Source organism: Talpa occidentalis, unplaced genomic scaffold (genome assembly GCF_014898055.3).
Source record: "Talpa occidentalis isolate TD23 unplaced genomic scaffold, MPIMG_talOcc4v2.1 talOcc4.10, whole genome shotgun sequence".
NCBI lineage: Eukaryota > Metazoa > Chordata > Mammalia > Eulipotyphla > Talpidae > Talpa > Talpa occidentalis.
Window position 1 is genome coordinate 55,686,670 of NW_023600993.1, and position 18,920 is coordinate 55,705,589.

Sequence of the window (18,920 nt, forward strand, 5' to 3'; positions counted from 1 at the left end):
AAGAGGAGAAATCACAACAGACACAGCAGAAATCAAAAGAATAATCAGTGACTACTATGAACAGTTATATGGAAACAAGTTCAACAATCTAGAGGAGATGGACAAATTCCTACAACTCTACAATCACCCAAAGCTAGATAAAGAAGAAATAGAACACCTAAACAGACCAATTACAATTAGCGAAATTGAAATGGTAATCAAAAACCTCCCCAAAAACAAAAGCCCAGGACCTGATGGATTTACAAATGAATTCTACCAAACATTCAGAGACGAATTAGTGCCTATCCTTCACAAACTCTTCCAAAAAATTGAGAAGGAAGGGACAATACCAAACACGTTCTATGAAGCCAACATTGCACTAATACCAAAACCGAACAAGGACAACACAAAAAAGGAAAACTACAGGCCAATCTCCCTAATGAACACTGATGCAAAAATCCTCAATAAAATTTTAGCCATCAGAATCCAACAATGTATCCATAAGATAATTCACCACGACCAAGTAGGATTCATTCCAGGGACACAAGGATGGTTTAACATCCGAAAATCAATCAACGTTATCCAACACATCAACAAAAAGAAATATAAAAACCATATGATAATATCAATAGATGCTGAGAAAGCTTTCGACAAAGTGCAACACCCATTCATGATAAAAGCCCTTGAAATTCTTGGGATACAAGGAACATACCTTAACATCATAAAGGCCATCTATGACAAGCCAACAGCCAGTATCATTCTCAATGGTGAAAAGCTGAAAGCAATTCCATTAAGATCTGGAACAAGACAAGGATGTCCACTCTCACCAATGCTTTTCAATATAATACTGGAAGTCCTAGTCAGGGCAATAAGACAAGAGAAAGACATCCAAGGAATCCAAATAGGAAAAGAAGAAGTCAAACTATCACTATTTGCAGACGATATGATATTATACATAGAGAACCCCAAAAACTCCACAGAAAAGCTAATTCAACTCATCAATCAGTTCAGTAAAGTGGCAGGATACAAAATCAACACGCAAAAGTCAGTAGCCTTCCTATACACAAACAATAAATCTGAAGAAGAAGAAATCAAAAAAACCATCCCTTTCGTTATTGAAACAAAAAAAATCAAATATTTGGGAATAAATCTAACAAAAGAGGTAAAGGACCTATACAAAGAAAACTATAAAACACTGTTAAAAGAAATAGAAGAAGACACAAAGAAATAGAGAGATATCCCCTGCTCATGGATTGGAAGAATAAACATTATTAAAATGGACATCCTTCCAAAAGCAATATACAGATTCAATGCTATTCCAATCAAAATTTCAATGTCATTCTTCAAAGAAATAGAACAATTATTGATGAAATTCATATGGAATCACAAAAAACCCCGAATAGCCAAAGCTCTCCTGAAAAAAAAAGAAGGGAATGGAGGCATCACACTCCCAGACTTCAAACTATACTACAAAGCCATAATCATCAAAACTGCATAGTATTGGAACAAGAACAGACATACAGACCAATGGAATCGAATAGAAAATCCAGAAATAAACCCACAGATTTATGGTCAACTAATCTTTGACAAAGGAGCAAAGACTATGCATGGGAGTAAAGAAAGTTTGTTCAATAAATGGTGCTGGGAAAACTGGGTCGCTACATGCAAAAGAATGAAGCTTGACCACTACCTCACACCATACACAAAAATCAACTCAAAATGGATTAAAGAATTAGACATAAGACCTGAAACCATAAAATATATAGAAGGAAATATAGGCGAAACACTACGTGATTTGCACATCAAAGACATCTTTACAGACACATCACCCAAAGCAGTGATAGTGAAGGTGAAGATAAACAGCTGGGACTACATCAAATTAAAGAGCTTCTGCACAGCAAAAGAGACAATAACAAAAACAAAGAGAAACCCCACCAACTGGGAGAACATTTTTGCACCCAACACTAATGATAAAGGACTGATCACAAAAATCTGCAAAGAGCTGATGAGACTCAACAACAACAAAGAAAATAATCCAGTCAAAAAATGGGCAGAAGAGCTAAAAAGAAACTTCTCCGAAGAGGAAATGCAAATGGCCAACAGGCATATGAAAAAATGTTCAACATCACTTGTCATCAGGGAAATGCAAATCAAAACTACCATGAGATACCATCTTACACCAGTGAGAATGGCACATATTAAAAAAACTAGCAACAACAAATGTTGGCGAGGGTGTGGAGAAAAAGGAACTCTTCTGCACTGTTGGTGGGAGTGCAAACTGGTCCAACCACTGTGGAAAGCTGTGTGGAGATTTCTGGACCTACTAAACATAGAGCTTCCATATGATCCAGCAATTCCACTCCTAGGTATTTACCCAAAGGACACAGAAACATCAATTCCAAAGAACACCTGCACCCCTATGTTTATAGCAGCACTGTTTACAATAGCTAAGCTTTGGAAACAACCCAAATGCCCAAAAATAGATGACTGGATCAAGAAGATGTGGTACATATATACCATGGAATATTACTCAGCATTCAAAAAAGATAAACACATGCAATTTGCAGCAACATGGATGGCGCTGGAGGGGATCATGCTCAGCGAAATAAGCCAAAAAGAAAAAGAAAAATACCGGATGGTCTCACTCATAGCAGGAATCTAGAAAACTTAAATAAGGGACCAGGAAAATGAATAACTATAAGAAAGTGAAAATCAAAATCAACAAAAAACTATGAACCAGAGACACTTTTAGGGGGGCAGGGGCGGGAGGGGAGGGATTGGGGTCAGAATGGGGGCGCTGCAATTGTATGGGGAATATAACAATAAAATTTATTATCTAATAAAAAAAAAAGACATTAGTTATAATTTAATTCCACTGAACAGGATTACATTCCCACAGGCCTAAATCTTTAATGGAAATGATAGTGACTCACAAACCAGAATAGGAAATTTAAGGAAGTTCAAATTAATATGATTTATGAAGAGGAAATAAATATTAGCTTGCATCGTCTCATGTTACACACTGTGATTACAACATAGGAGAAGATAAACAACAGTTTTCTGTCAAAATTATAAGATTGGTTTAATTTATTTAAGCATGAACTGTGATGTAATATTAAATGAAATTTTCTTTGTAATCTTTGTATATTTCTCTTGTGTTTTCACATTATTCAGTCTTGTTGAAAGGTCTAAGTATTTTAATCTTTCTTGGAGACTTTATTTTCTGTCTTTCCTTTTTTTTTTAACAACTAATTGCATGAAACTGCATTTTCTTTACTCATGGTCTTGTAACTTAGCAACAATACCTAAATACTGGTTCTTATTCTCTTGTCTCCTTTTTGAGATGAGTCCTCCAACTCCTCCCACTCCATAGCATTGATGATTTTTCTTAAAGAGTCGGCATATTCAAATTAAAGCATTAGTGAAACAGAGGCGGTTGGGAAAAGAGGCTGGGAGATAATAGGATAGATGGAAATAGCCACCCATCTGCCCAGGCTCCAAGACAAGAGAGCCATCAAAAAGCCCCAAAAGGCCAAAAAACAAAACCAAGGGCTGGAGCTATACAACACCTATACAATAAGGGCCTGAGGGCCATAGCCAAACAGAGGACAATGTCTTGTAAGAGGAGAGTTCACTGTCTGTGGGTCCACACCCATAGGCGCAATTGCCAGAGACCTCTGTCTCCAGGAACAATAATCAGGAGGTTTATTTTACAAACAGGGGAAACAGAGAGCTTGCTGTAGCCATAAGTGGCGGCTATCTCATCCAGATAGCGTCTACCAGAAGTACAAGCAGGGTGCCAGTCACCTGTCAACAGAGCTGAACCACAGTGGCCAGTAGTGATGGTCACCAGCAGTTACCAGGAGTGCTGACAGTGATGGTCACTACTGGTGCCCCAGAGACAGTGTCAGAGACACCAAGTGTCAACAGCTCTTTCTGAGTTGTTGGACAACACCAATAAAAAATAGCTCTTTGAGGCACCAGGCCCCCCAGCCTTTTGGTGCTCCTTTCAGGACGGGAGGCCCACTCTCTGCAGAGGTCTTCTGCTTCTCTTCTTTCCTTGGAGGTTGGCTACTGGATGCTTCTTTTCTTCTTTCAGCTTCTGTTCCTTCTTCTTTCTTCAGAGACCAGAAATGGAGACTCCCACTTCTTTCTTTGGAGGCTGGAATAGTCTCAGCTTCCTCTGGCCCTGGTTTATATCCTCTCTCAGGGTGCCACACCCACAAGTCTGATTTTTCAATCCTGTGGCTGATTGGACCATTTAGTGTCAATCGGCCCATAACTCACACCTGATTGGTCCACTCCACAATCCTGGCTGAAGAGCCACAGTCAGAACTGGCTTGTGGTGGAACAGCAGGGTGAGAGACCATCACTGCTCCCACTGCCTCCCTCAGTTCTGGTATCATTAGGAGGTTTTTTTTTTTTTTTCTATCTCAAAGTTCTTATGTAAGTGCCTGCTAGGATCTATTGGGTTGTCAGAAAAGTTGTGACATTTTCCCCATGTTTTTCAAGCAAAAATGCATCATGACTTTTCTGACAACCCAACAGTAGCAAATGCAAATAGATTTGCTTTGAGCAGGGGACCTGTCCTGAATGGAATCTTCTGTGTTCCCATGTGTGGTCAACAGCTAAGGGCACCACAGATCCCCAGGGCTTTCTTTCCAACCCACTGTGGTGTCTCTGGAAAGGAAATGATTTTTCCCTTCCAGACACACAGACCCTACCAGGGAAACTAGGACACAGAGATGTCCACAAGTAGCATCAGCAGTGGCAACCATACAAATGGCTCTGTGGTATTTGGATGCCTGGTGTGGGCAATGGACCATTTAATTAACTTACATGGGTGTGTTTATCCTCCTTGCAGTAGTGGTCCATCTCCCACCAGCCCTTAGGCTCACTCCTTTTCCAGCTTGGACCTGAGGGGCCCATTAGAGCAGCCAGAGGCCAGGCTGCCCTCACTATGATCTCCAAATGATTACACAGACTGTAGATGTCAGTTGTACTTAATTCACTAATCAACAACAGATCACATCCCCATGTTCTCTTTCCTATCTGATGGAGATTCTGCATGCTGGTTACTCTTACCCAGCTCTAGTCAGACCCATTTACTGTCTGCCTCCTTGTTTCTGTGCAAGTCAAGAAACTTATCTCCTCCACTCCGCTGCCCTGGAGTCTCCATTCACTGTGGACTATGGCATCATCTCTGGCCCCACCCTCCTCTTTCTCTGTCTCCCCTCCCCCACCTCATTTTCCAGCAAAGGCAGTTGTCTCCACCTCAAAATATACTGACATCCAACTGGGCAAACCTGTTGAAGTGGGACACTTTCTTTCATTAGAGGAGCTTTCATTGTGCTGGGACTTCCAAATCTTTTTCAACCTGTTAGGAACTCAGATGAATTACAATTTGGGCTTTTCATCTGTAGGGAGCAGGAATGGCCACTGAGCAGGTTTTCTAGGATCCCATGCAGACCGGGTAAAGGAGGAGTTCTGGAGCCCTCAGGGGTTTTGCAGGTATTGGGGTTTACCAGGCATATGGGGTTTACCAGGCATATGGCAGGCAGGAGTGCTGGGGGGCCCGGAGGCTTTACTCTGTGGGCTCTCCGGCCTTCTCTCGGCTTCTGCTTCTCTTGCTTCTCGCTCGGCTGCTGCTCGGTTTCTACTTCGGCTTCTTTTTCCCCATGATGCTGCCCTTAAAAGCACAGTCTTAACCCAGGTGAATCCCATCTACCTATGCCCACACCCTATTCCAGGGGCCCGCCATCAGGCATGCATTCAGGACGGCAAGGATCCATCATCTATCCTGATGGCGGGAGGGCAGAAAAGCCTGACATTTTTCCTTACCCTACACCATCCCTGTGCAGAAGTGCCTTAGAGTCCTACCCTATTTGGTCTCTGTGTGTTCACCCTAGACAGAATCACCCATAGACTTATGTGGGCCATGAGTAGATTTGAAAACAAATCTGGAATATTTACATGAGTTCCAGAAAAATTATTCTTTATCCAAGATATGCTATTATACTTCAAGTTTTATGCCTGTTATTGTAAGGGCAGGAATGGGCATTGAGCAGGTTTTCTATGACCCAAGCAGACAGGGTAAAGGAGAGAGTCCTGGAGAATCTCAGTGGCTTTTCAGGCTTTTATTGGGATTTACCCAGTACACAGCAGACAAGGGGTGCCGGGGGGCCGGCAGGCCTCCCAGCCCCCAGCAAGTCTTCACTCTGTCTGGGCTCTCCGGTGTTCTCTGGTGGTCTCTACTGCTCTTGTGGTTCTGCTCTCTCTGGTTCTCTTCTGTTTGTTCTACTTCTTTGCTTCTGCTTCTACTGGCATCCCCCTGATGCCACCCTTATAAGCCCAGTCTTAGCCCAGATGAATCCCATCTACATATACCTGCACTCTATTCCAGGTGCCTGCCATCAGGCATGCATTCAGGACGGCAGGGTTCTGTCATCTATCCTAATGGTGGGAGGACAGAAAAGCCTGATACTTTTTACCTTACCCTACAGTGATGAAGGCATAAAGAGTTTTAACTCCTTGGGAATAGGAACCAATTTATTGTCCAGGACAGTTTTCTTTCTTTGAAGATTCTGTCGTGAGGCCTTGTTTTATCTTGGGGGTTTCCAATTTAAGCTGGATGAACATGAGGCACATTTTCTAAGTCCAGACTATGTTTTCCACTCTCAGTTGTTTTTGGAATGGAGGGTAAGGAATGGAGAGGGGCTTGGCCAGAGCCTGCTACCTTCTGGCAGTGTTCTTGGGTCTGGGCTGCCTTCTGTGGGCCTCCGGGGTGGTCAGCCTCAGGTGCAGAAGCTTGCAATTCAACACCTGAACATGCTTGTACTTGGCTCCACCCTGTGCCTTGTTCTTGGAATTCAGAGCTCTGATCACTACTGAATATAGCTGGCCTGGTGGGTCCTTGTTGCCTTCTTTGGTCCTGGCTAACCCTTTCCATCCTGGGCATGGTGATCACTGCCCAAACCAACTCTGCTTCACTCTGGTTGCTTTCATCCTTAAGCCACACAGATTCTTGCTGGATACTGGGTCTTGTGGTTGACTGGCAAGTTTGACCACCTGCCCAAAGCTAAGGCCTTGTTCAGGTCTAGAGCAAGATCACTTTGTGTGTTCTTGTCTGGAGGGGACTGGTACTCCCTCAGTAATGTGAGCCTGTTAACTTCTGAAAAATCTCTCAAATATTCCCTGAAAAAAAAAAAAAAAGAAATCTGGGGTAGAAAGAATGTTTGAAGAGATAGTCACTGTTAATTCTCCAGGATGAATGAGCGATGCCTGCTCATGGACTCAAGAGGCCAAGTAAATTCCAAGCTGAAGGACTGAAAATGGAACACAGCTCAGTGGCTCAAAAGGTGAGGTCCAGGCCCACCCAGGATCACCTTGGTGAACTGAATCTCTAGTCATCCTGGCAATGGGCTATAGCTCACTGGAACATAGTATACCTTCAAGAGGGCAGCAGAGGTGTGATGGATGAGGAGGAGATAAGCCTGGGGATCCCCTGGTGAACATAAACAATTTCACAGAACATCAGCATCTGAAAGGACAAGGACAGATCAAGACAGAAATAAGACCACACCAGAGTCATATCCCAACTTAGGAAAAACAGGAACCAAAAACAAAATGTGCAACTATTCCCTCTCCTGGCTTACATGAGTTATTCAATCTGGAAATTCTTGTGAGGACAAGCTCAGAGCAGAGAGTTGGGTATCCACATCTTAACTGTGAAAGGACAGAGGACAGGATGTCAGTGGTACCATGCCTGAGGCTGGTGACCATATGTCTGGTGGAGATGACAGTATCAGGGGTATGCAGCAGATGTGTGTGTGGGTATGTAATGGGAATTCAACCTGGGGAGCAGGGCCTAGGTGAGAGCTCCAGTACCTAAGGAGCCTTGGATACAGTCATCTCTGGGCCCTAGGGACTAGGGAAGAGCAGGGCAGAGCCCAGAATGGGTGTCTTGGCAGAGTTTGCTGGTGGGGGTGCATATTTCAAGCTGGCTGGGCTCAGTGTAGACTTAGCTATGAACCTTCTCCTGGGGCAGAGGACTAATGGGACCTGCTCACTTTGTGGTCACTTGAGATTATCCCTTGAGTCAGGAGTCAGTTGGTCCTGTTTCCATGAGAAGAAATTCATTACTTGAAAAAAAGAAGAATCATTCTTAAATGCTAAATTTTAATTTGCCTATTTATTTCTTCTGCCTATTTTGGCATTGGGCTTGTTTCATTGCATGAGCTCTTTGTAGAACTTTGACATCAGATCTTTGCTATGTATGGTATGCAAATATTTTCTCTCTTGCAGTGGGGTGTCTGTTTAGTAACAGTTTCTTCTGAGAGTCCAACATTAACCTGATCTGGGTTCCTTTATAGGTTATCTGCTTCATTCCCCTCACCAACGTCAATACTGTATCTTGAACTCTTGGGAATTCCACCACTATATGTCTTGCTATTGGTTTCATTTTGTTTAGATACCCCAGTGTTTTTTAGTTTCCTGGATTTATTTACTCATTTCCTTTTCCAGGTATGGGAAGTTTTCTTCTATTATTTCTTCTAATGTGTTCTCTGTTTCTTTTTGCCTCTTTTCCCCTTCTGGGATACCCATTTTCTTGTATTGCTTTCCTCATGGTGTTGGATGGTTCATAAAGTGTTTCTTCTTTTTCTCCTCCTCCTCCTTTTCATTCGTTTCTCCTTTTCTTTTTCCTTCTTGCTCCTTTGTAAGTTTGTATCTTCAAGTTCATTGATTCTCTCTCTCATTTGGTTCTGTATCTTCTCATGTTTTTCATCTCCTCTTTTAATCTTTTTTTTTCATCATGGAATCCCTTTATTTCTTTTTTACAGTATCATTTTCAATCTTTTTTTTTTTTTCTATTTTTTTTTTTTTAAGAACCGGGTTCAGATGTGTGGGAGGGTGAGAGGATTCACCAGAGACAGCAGGGAACAGAACAGATAGATTGATGAAATACACTGCTTAGGTGAGCAACGGGCGAGACAGGAGAGGTCTGACGCGCCATGTGGGATTCTCGCCGGCCAGCTGGGATCGAACCGGTACTGCAGGGGCTGCAGACAGCTTTACAGTGCGGCGCTCAACCGCCTGCGCCACCAGGGAGACCCATCAATCTTTTGCCTATTCATTTTGTTTCTCAGGGCATTTGTTTGTTTTTCTGAATTTTCATGCATAGCCTTGGTCTGTTTTTCTAAATCTTTTTCTTTTTTTTTTGAAAGATTTATTTATTTATACAAGAACCAGGGTACAGGCCAGATGCACGGGAGGGTGAGAGGATTCACCAGAGACAGAGTGGGGAACAGAACATGCAAACTGATGAAATACACTGCTGAGGGGAGCAGTGGGAGAGACAGGAGCGGTCTGCTTCGCCATGTGGGATTCTCGCCAGCCAGCCAGGATCTAACCCATGCTGCAGAGGCTCTAGACTGCCTCACAGGGCGGCGCCCAACTATCTGTACCACCAAGGAGGCCCTTCTTTTTTTTTTTTAAGATTTATTTATTTATGCTACAAGAACTGGGGTACAGGTCAGAGGTGTGTGTGTGGGGTGAGAGGATTCACCAGAGAGAGTGGGGAATAGAACAGGCAGATCTATTGAAATACATTGCTGAGGGGGGCAGTGGGTGAGACAGGAGAGGTCTGCTGTGCCATGTGGGTAGCTCCCTGGCTGGCCATGGATCAAACTTATGCTGCAGAGGCTGCAGGTAGCTTCACAGTGCTGTGCTTAAACCCTTGAGCCACCAGGGATGCCCTGTTTTTCTAAATCTTTTTCTTTACTTTATGATGGAAAGCTTGAATTGTGTGTCTGATGGGTGGAACAGATCTTCCATGTCTTTGTGATTATTATTCATCAGTTCTGGAGCTCTATTCTCCCTCTGTGGTATAATATTACCCTTTGGAATTCTATGGCCATTCATTGTGTTATTTCACCTCTCAGGTGCTTTCAGGACATCACAGTGGGTTTGGTCTCTACTCAGCATTTCTCCACCCCTCCCACACTGGGAAATGGTGCTCACTGGGGGTGACTGAAGGTCATTGCTTTCTGGAGGGGCCCTGCACAGCCTGGACTGGACATATATCAGTTCCTTGGACATTGGTGGGTGGGCTTGGGGTTGGGTGCACTTCTGGAATATGACTGAGGATTGATGGTATTGGATGGTCCCTGTGTGGCCAGGACTGGAGTGCCCACTGGTTCCTGAGGCCCCGGTATGTGGGCCCAGGGTTGCAGATACTTCCTGGAATGTGGCTGACGTTCACTGTGTCAAGCAGTCCCTGTGCAACTAGAATTGGGGCTTGTGCTGGTTCCCAACCATAATAAACTTAAATGGGTTAATCTCATATAAAATATGTTCTCTGGTCATAATGAAATTAAGTTGGAAATCAACAACAGAAGGAAATTTGGGAATTCTACCAATATTTGTAAATTAAATAACACATTCTAAATCATCAATGGAATAAAGAAGAAATTATGAAAGCAATTAGGTAGTATTTTGATGTGAATGAAAATGAAAGTGCAAAATAGTAAAATTTATGGGATGTAACTAAGGTAATGTTTAGAAGTACATTTTTAGCTTACATGCCTGTTAGAAAAGAACGATCTCAAGCCAATAATCTAAACTTTAGCCCATGTTGACAAAGATAAGCAATCTCAATACAGATCATCCTTAACTTATGATGAGGTTACACGCTACCGTAAGTTGAAAATACTTTTCAGTTAAAAAGGCTTTCAACCGTGAAACTAACATTTAACTTACTGAATACCATAACTAAGCTTAGCCTTCCTTGAATGTGTTCATTACTCTTCCACAAGCCTATGGTTGGGAAAAATCATCTAATACAAAGTCTATTTAACTAATGAACTTTTAAATATCTCACCTGACTTATTTTTTACTATTTGAAAAGAAAAACCAATCTGTAGCAAAGCAGTTGTTTACCTTCATGATTGCGTGTCTGACTGGGAGCCGTGTTTCACTGCCTAGTATCATGGAAGTGTATCAACCTGCATATCACTAGCTTGGGAAAAGATCCAAATTCAAAATTTGAAGTATGGTTTCTACTGAATTGGTGGTGGTTCACACCATCATAAAGTGACAAATCCATAAGTTGAATCATCTTAAATTGGGGACCACTGATAATAAAGATTTGACCAAAAAAATCAGATAAATAGAAAATCAATGAAGAAAACATAAAATTAAAAGCTCATTTTGTGAAAATATCAATTAAGTGCCAACCTTTAATTGTATTAATCAAGAGGGCGAATACACAGATCACCAGAATTTGAAATTAAAATGGGGGTGCTTCAATTGACACTTTAGAAATTAGAGGAGTCTAATGGAATACTTAATTTTAAAAGTTGACCTTTGAACATTGTATTAATTAAAAAAAAATGACCTCCAATTTCTTGATCTGCTAAAGATAGAGCTTCCATATGATCCAGCAATTCCAACCCTAGGTATTTACCCAAATGACACAGAAACATTAATTCCAAAGGGCACCTGTACCCTTATGTTTATAGCAGCTCTATTTACAATAGCTAAGCTATGGAAACAACCCAAATGCCCAAAAATAGATGACTGGATCAAGAAGATGTGGGACATATACACAATGGAATATTACTCAGCAATCAAAAAAGATAAACACATGCAGTTTGCAGCAACATGGATGGAGCTTGAAGGGATCATGCTCAGTGAAATAAGTCAGAAAGAAATAGAAAAAATACCAGATGGTCTCACTCATAGCAGGAATTTAGAAAACCTAAATAAGGGACCAGGAAAAAGACTAATTAACACAAAGTAAAAATCAAAATCAACAAGCAACTATAAACCAGAGACACACTATGGGGAGGATTGGGGAGAGGAAGGATTAGGGTCAAAATAAGGGGGGATGCAATTGTATGTTGAATATAATTAAAATGAAAATGCATACATTGTGCAAAAATGAAAAATGATTTAAGAATTATGTAAAATAAAATATAAAAAAATGACCTCCAAACCACATGTCATATGATTTCATTTATACCAATTTTATTTATTTATTTATTTATTTATTTTTAATTTATTTATTTATTTTTTTAATAGAGGCATGCTTTATTTATTTATTTATTTGTTTGTTTGTTTTGTTTATACATGCACTGGGTACAGTCAGAAGCGCGGGAGGGTGAGAGAATTCACCAGAGCCAGAGCGGGGAGCAGAGCAGGCAGAAGGGCCGAAGTACACTGCTGAGGGGAGCAGCGGGCGGCAGGAGAGGTCTGCGCGCCATGTGGGACCCTCCTCCGGTGGCCGGGGAGCAGCCGGGGATCGAACCGGCGCCACAGAGGCTGCGGGCAGCTTCGCAACCCAGTGCTCAACCGCTGCGCCACCGGGGAGGCCCAATTTTATACCAATTTTAAAAGCAAGCTCACTGGTGGTATTAGAACTCAGATGTGGGGCTCAACTTCACTTTGAGGTAGGGTATTTCTGAAGGGGCTCCAGAAATCTGAGAGGGCTGCTTGGGCAGGTTTTGGACACACCTTGTGTGTGCATATTTTGAAAGTCTGACAAATTATACTGGTGAGCTGTGCAGTGCCCTCTATATGTTACATTGGGAGGTATGGGCTCGTCTGCAAGGTTTCCCCAGAAGTCCCTGGGACATAAGCTTTGTGAAGAAGGGATTGTTCACTATTTTTCACTCTTCACCCAGAAAAGTGGATACTTCCCTGAGGATCTGTGGAGTAAACCATCCTTCTCACTTTCACATGTCCATCAAACTGTCCCGTCTGTCTTTTCTAGGACTGACTTGGTTGAGAGACTGCCAAACCATCCTCATGCCTGGTGCCTTCATTCCAAAGACCTGTCCTGCTAAGGTCTGGAGTGGTCCTACAGTGGTCTTGGTTAAACCCCTAGACAAGGCTTTCATGCTCCTGGATTGAGAGCATTGGGGACAGCTCCCAGTCATGCTTTTTCAGATGATTGTGTCTTATGTGTCTCCAAACTCAAGTAGGCAGTGGGTAGCCTGAGGGATGGGTATCTCTTTTTTGATCTTTTCAGAATCTGTGATGGGGGCAAACACATGGACTGTGAATGGGGTTGCTTACTCCATCAAGTTCGGATACGGTGGGAGGTGTGTGTGTGGGGTGGGCATTTTCCCAGTAGATTTTCTAGTAAAGAAATATATTTAAAGATTCTAAACCTAGAATTTCTCAAAGCATCAGGCCATTTAAATATTTAAAGATAACTTATGCAATGTTTGCTTTCTGCTCCTAGTAATTCTTAGTTCTTGATTCTGTGAAGGTCATTGCTCTTAATTTATAATTGATCAAAATATTCACAACAGTGTAGGATTTTACTCAAGCTTGGAAGTTTGCTATTACCAAAAATTACCCAACCTGGCTTCATCTGTGCTGAGTTTTATCACATCTCAGCCTTGCCACGCTCCAGTTCCCTGTGGACACTATTATGCACAGGGAGCATTCTGACTCCCAAGGTATCTTATTTTAGCATCAACTAACTTTGTGTCTTTTTTCTTTTCTTTTTTTTTTTAAAGATTTATTTATTTATTTATTTATTTATTTATTTATTTATTTATTTATTTATTTATTTATACGAGCACTGGGTACAGTCAGAAGCGCGGGAGGGTGAGAGAATTCACCAGAGCCAGAGTGGGGAACAGAACAGGCAGACAGACGAAATACACTGCTGAGGGGAGCAGTGGGCATGGCAGGAGAGGTCTGCGCGCCATGTGGGACACTCGCCTGTGGCCGGGGACCAAACTGGCACTGCAGAGGCTGCAGGCAGCTTCTCAGCCCAGCGCTCAACCGCTGTGCTACCAGGGGAGGCCCTTCTTTTCTTTTTTTTTTATAAAGTTCTTTTTTTCCTAAGATTTATTTATTTATGATTACAAGAACTGGGGTACAGGACAGAGGTGTGGGAGGTGAGAGGATCCACCAGAGACAGAGCAGGGACCAAAACAGGCAGATAGACTGAAGTACACTGCTGAGGGGAGCAGCGGGTGAGTCAGGAGAGGTCTGCTGCACCATGTGGGTAGCTCCCTGGCTGGGCATTGAACTCGTGTTGCAGAGGCTGTGGACAGATTCACAGTGCTGCGCTCAACTCCTTGCGCCACCAAAGAGGCCCTTTGTGTCTTTTTTCTAAAGGACTTTTTTCCATTTCTTTAACAAGCATGTGTTTAGTGCCTGTGATGTATTTAGTGCTGAGAAATATAGAGATGAATGAGCCACAGCCAGACCTGAAGGGGCTCACAGACACCCAAGCACAGAACTATCCACTGGAGCATGGAATGGGAGGTCTTGGCAATGGGATACTGTGCAGGGAACTGGAAGCTGGTGCTAGAAAGCCTGGATTTCCATCTGTCTCTTACTCCTGGATGTCCAGGAGTTAGATATGGAAAGGTAGGGAAGGGGCATTCTGGGACAAGGGGAGTGAAAGCTGTAGTCAGAAAACCTGTTTATTTTTATTGCAATGTTGATTTTTCAGTTATTAGAATGTTGCATAATAAGTGATAGGAGGACATGGCCAGTAGTGGTCTTAAGGTGGTGAGTGAATTTTGGGCCTTCTCATCCCTGAAATCCTGGTGCTATGTTTGTGAACTGGAAGAGAAGGCTGTTTCCAGGCAGGGTATTAAGGCATTTAGAACACTACTGTGACAACCTGTGCATTAGGGCTAGAGTTACACATGTTACACATTTAGCTAAAAGCAATAAAATACATAATGTTAACAAGATCACAAAATCTTTCACAATGAGTTGTTTTATACTTCTTTTTTGGTATCATTTCATGCATGCAAATTAAAATTTAGGAAAGCAAAAACATTGATTCAAAAGAACACTTGTACACCTATGTTTACTGCAGCACTATTTATAATAGGTAAAACCTGGAAACAACCCAAATGCCCAAAAATAGATGACTGCATCAAGAAGATGTGTGCAAGTCTGCGATGTTGAATATGACCATAGACATGAGTCACCATGGTAGGATTAGGGATCCTTTCCATATCTAGGCATTCCAGATGGGATTGTTTTGTATGAGAAAACCATCCCTTAGCTTACGGTCTACCAAACCACAAGGCCAGCAGCAATAACCGAGGTGTCTGTGAAAAGATCCCTTTGTGACTTCTATAAGGGCTGTTAAGCTGCAAGATGTTTGGGCTGAGTGAGGAGAGCCCTACTTACTAGAGGGGTCTAGGGGTCACAATCCTCAGTGGGTGCCTTGCAAACATTGGTGGCACTGCTGTGGGTGAAGGACACCAACTTCCTGTGCATCACAAACATTTGACTCCAGGGGCTCCCTAAGCATCCAGAGGAGGAGGAGGTTGGGCACCCCTACTAAATACAAAAGGAACTTGGGCAAGGAGTGAGCCTGTGGGAAGCCCTCTCTTCCTGTCATTTGGAAAGGCCTTTGATAACAGGTTAGCCTTACCTGATGGTTCTTTTCCATTTTAGCAAGGAGGTATCTGGCTTCCACTGTGAGGAATCTAACTCAGGCCAGTAGAGGAACTCGTAGTACCTGACAAGACTGATAGGGGCTTCAGTTTCTAAAAGCCAAGTAGGATGTCAAAATTTGGGCTCAAGGAGAGTATACTGGGCTATCATTGGGGATAAGTGCTTTGCACAAAATTACACAGGACAAGAGGTAGACTGATGTGTGTTCTAGAGACTCCAGGAAGCATAGGAAGATGTAGTCAGGGAGCCCTCAGGGGGCACTAATGGTAAGTCAACAACTTTGGAATGATTTCAATGGTTCCAATAAAATGTGATAGCTACACCTGTAATTAGGAAAGCACCTTGCCCCCACCAAAAAGAATTTTCTGTACTCAGGGTCCAAGGATCATCTTCAGGGTGAGGGGGGGGGCCCTGTTGGGTCACTCTGGTCATAGAAATAAAGCTAAAAAAAAAAAGAAGATGTGGCATATATACACAATGGAATATTATTCAGCAATCAAAAAAGATAAACTCATGCCATTCGCAGCAATGTGGATGGAGCTAGAAGGAATTATGCTCAGTGAAATAAGCCAGAAAGAAAAAGAAAAATATCAGATGGTTTCACTTATAGCAGGAATATAGGGGAACCAAATAAGACATCAGTGTAAAAAAATAATAACAGCACAAAACACAACAAAGTAAAAACGAACAATTATAAATCAGAGACATACTGCAGGGGAGGAGCAGGGAGAGGGATCAGAGGGAGGGAGGGAGGAGCACAGGGGACTGAGATGATGGTGCACGGGTGCATTGGTGAAGGAAACTCTATGGGGACTACACCTGAGGGGGTGGGGGGGAAACAAATATTGTTTAAAAATGAACAATGATGCAAAAAAATAAAAATAAATAAAAAAATTTAGGAAAGCATTGATTGGTTTATATTAAAATCTACTTATTAAGTATTGTTTTATTCATGGTAGAAAATTTAGGAATTTCAGTAGAGTAAAAAAAATCTTACCATCCAGAGAAAATAATTCTTCATGGTTTGCTAGATATATATTTTATGTGTTATGTTTACTTATGAAAGGCCACATATAACATAGGAAGTGCTATGCAGTATATATTCTATTTTACATTTTATCTAATGTAGACATTTATTTATATGTTAATGAGCTTGTGTATAGTGGAGTACAAATTTAACTTGGTGCACAGAATGTCAGCTGGGATTTTTTTAACAGCAAAGGAGACACAAATGTTAGACTGATTAAAGAACTCAGAAGTTTTGATTTTGATTTGGAAATGTCAGTATGAACTCACATTTTATTTTGCCTTTTTTTTTTTTTTTTAAATATTTATTTATTTATACATACAAGAACTACAGTACAGGCCAGAGGTGCAGGGGTGAGAGGATTCACCAGACAGAGTGGGGAACAGAACAGGCAGAATGACTGAAATACACAGCTCAGGGGAGCAGCAGGTGAGATAGGAGAGGTCTGCTGTGCCATGTGGGTATCTCCCTGGCCGGGGATCAAACTTGTGCTGCACTGGCTGCGGATTGCTTCATAGTGCTGTGTCTTAACCCCTTGCGCCACCAGGGAGTCCCCCTTATTTTGCCTTTCTGTTGTATATATTTTTAATTTCTTTTCTCTGTATGAAGTTTTGGTATCTTAAAAACCCTTTGTGGAAGGGGACTGAGCCCTTGAGGGAAGCAGGGGTTGGGGTTGGGGAGGGAGGCCTGAGCTGGAAACTAGTGGTGGAATAGATGGAAAAGATTCCCAGGATTTGAAAGTGTCTGCACCGCAAGCTGTGCTCAAATCAACCACCACGATTCTCTTAAGGCCGCTTTACTGATATGCTGAAGAACAAACAGCCGGTGCCAGTGAATTTTCGAGCTTCAATGCAGCAAAAACAGCTGCCTGCCAGTGCCAGAAGAAGAGACTGGTTCAGCAGATGGTGACTAGACGCTCTGTCCAGGCAGCATTAAAACTCATCAGAGCTTAAAACAGCGCTTGGGTAAAAGTAACACCCAGGCACGATTAGGCCGACCCATAGGGACCCTGGCCAGGGACGCAGTCTGAGGATGAGGTCAGCTCATAATCCAGAGAGGCTTGCCCAGTTGGGGAGGCACCCCAAGAGCGCTACTTGGAGGCGGGACGCCCTCTGAGTTCAAAACTTGCTCCACGGTGGACCAACCATAGCTCTCCCATGGGCTTAGAAGAGGTTGGGTTCGAGGTTGTGGAGGTCCTGGGCGTTGACCTCCATGCTTGGGCGTGTAGCTGTGGGTCGTAGCAGAATGGGTGGTGAGGTCAGGGTGCATAGGTTAGGGAAGAGGGACTTTGGAGGTGAGATCGTGGACTAGACAGAGGTGCCTTTATTCACCCTGTGCTGACCAAGGAGCAGCTGGACAGCCATTGGATGCCTCCAAATGGAGGGACATCTGGGTGCTGAGTTGGATGCCTACATGGCGCAGAGAGATCCCAAACCCCAGGACTGAAGCCTGACCAGCCTCACCTGAGAGACTGGGGTTAAGGTCACCACGTTTGTAAAACAGATTTGAAATAACAGATGAGAAAAAAACCTGAGTGATGCTGGAAGGATCTGCCACAATAGGCCTTGGGCTTACTTGCCACTAGTTTGTGCATTTAGTGCGATTGTTTTACTTTTTTGATACTTTGTTGTATGAAACCCTTTTTACTTCTGACCTTGGTTTTGTTTAGTTTTTTTTTTTTAAAGATTGATTTATTTATGCATTCAAGAACTGGAGTGTAGGCCAGCGGTGCATGTGTGTGTGTGTGAGAGTGTGTGTGTGTGTGTGTGTGTGTGTGTGCGCGTGCGTGTGTGAAAGAGAGAGAGAAGAGAGAGAAAGGAGAGAAAGGAGTCACCAAGGACAGAGCAGGGAGCAGAACAGGCAGATCTACTGAAATACACTGCTGAGGGGAGCAGCGGGCAAGACAGGAGAGGTCTGCTGTGCCATGTGGGTAGGTCCCTGGCTGGGGATCAAACTCGTGCCTTCGTGGCTGGTGATTGCCTGATACTCTGCACCACAGGGTTAAACCTTGTTTAGGTTTTTGATTTTGTTTTTACTTTTCTTTGCCCAAACTTATCTTTGACCATGACTATGTTGGCCTTGTGGCTAGCACTCCCACTGCCAGTCTCTCACCCTTCACCCGTCACGTGCTCTGCCATTTTAACATTTCCTCTGTTCATCTCTGGACCCCCAGGAGAGTGTCTCCCCCAACAGCCCATCAGTGTTCTTCCCTGATGACGAGGCTTCTGAGATACGATTCTATTCTACATCATCTTTAATATCCTCTTAGAAGTGTTTGGAAAATCTGGAGCTCAGAAATGCATTGCGCTATGTCGACATTGTAGTGGCATGAATTGGGGACTGTGACATAGCTTGGGCCCGATAACCAGTTATGTGCGGAAGCAGATCTGATTTGATTAAAATAACCACCATGTACACCGATAACTGCATATCAGGAGTGGGTTGGGTTGTGCACTTTCTACCCTGGAATAAG

The 18,920-nt window shown here is 42.8% G+C and overlaps 1 pseudogene; it reads left to right on the forward strand.

Moving 5' to 3' along the window:
* The first annotated feature begins 7,256 nt into the window (after positions 1-7,256).
* LOC119237619 (chromatin target of PRMT1 protein-like) lies at positions 7,257-17,893 on the forward strand (annotated as a pseudogene).
* Positions 17,894-18,920: the final 1,027 nt, after the last annotated feature.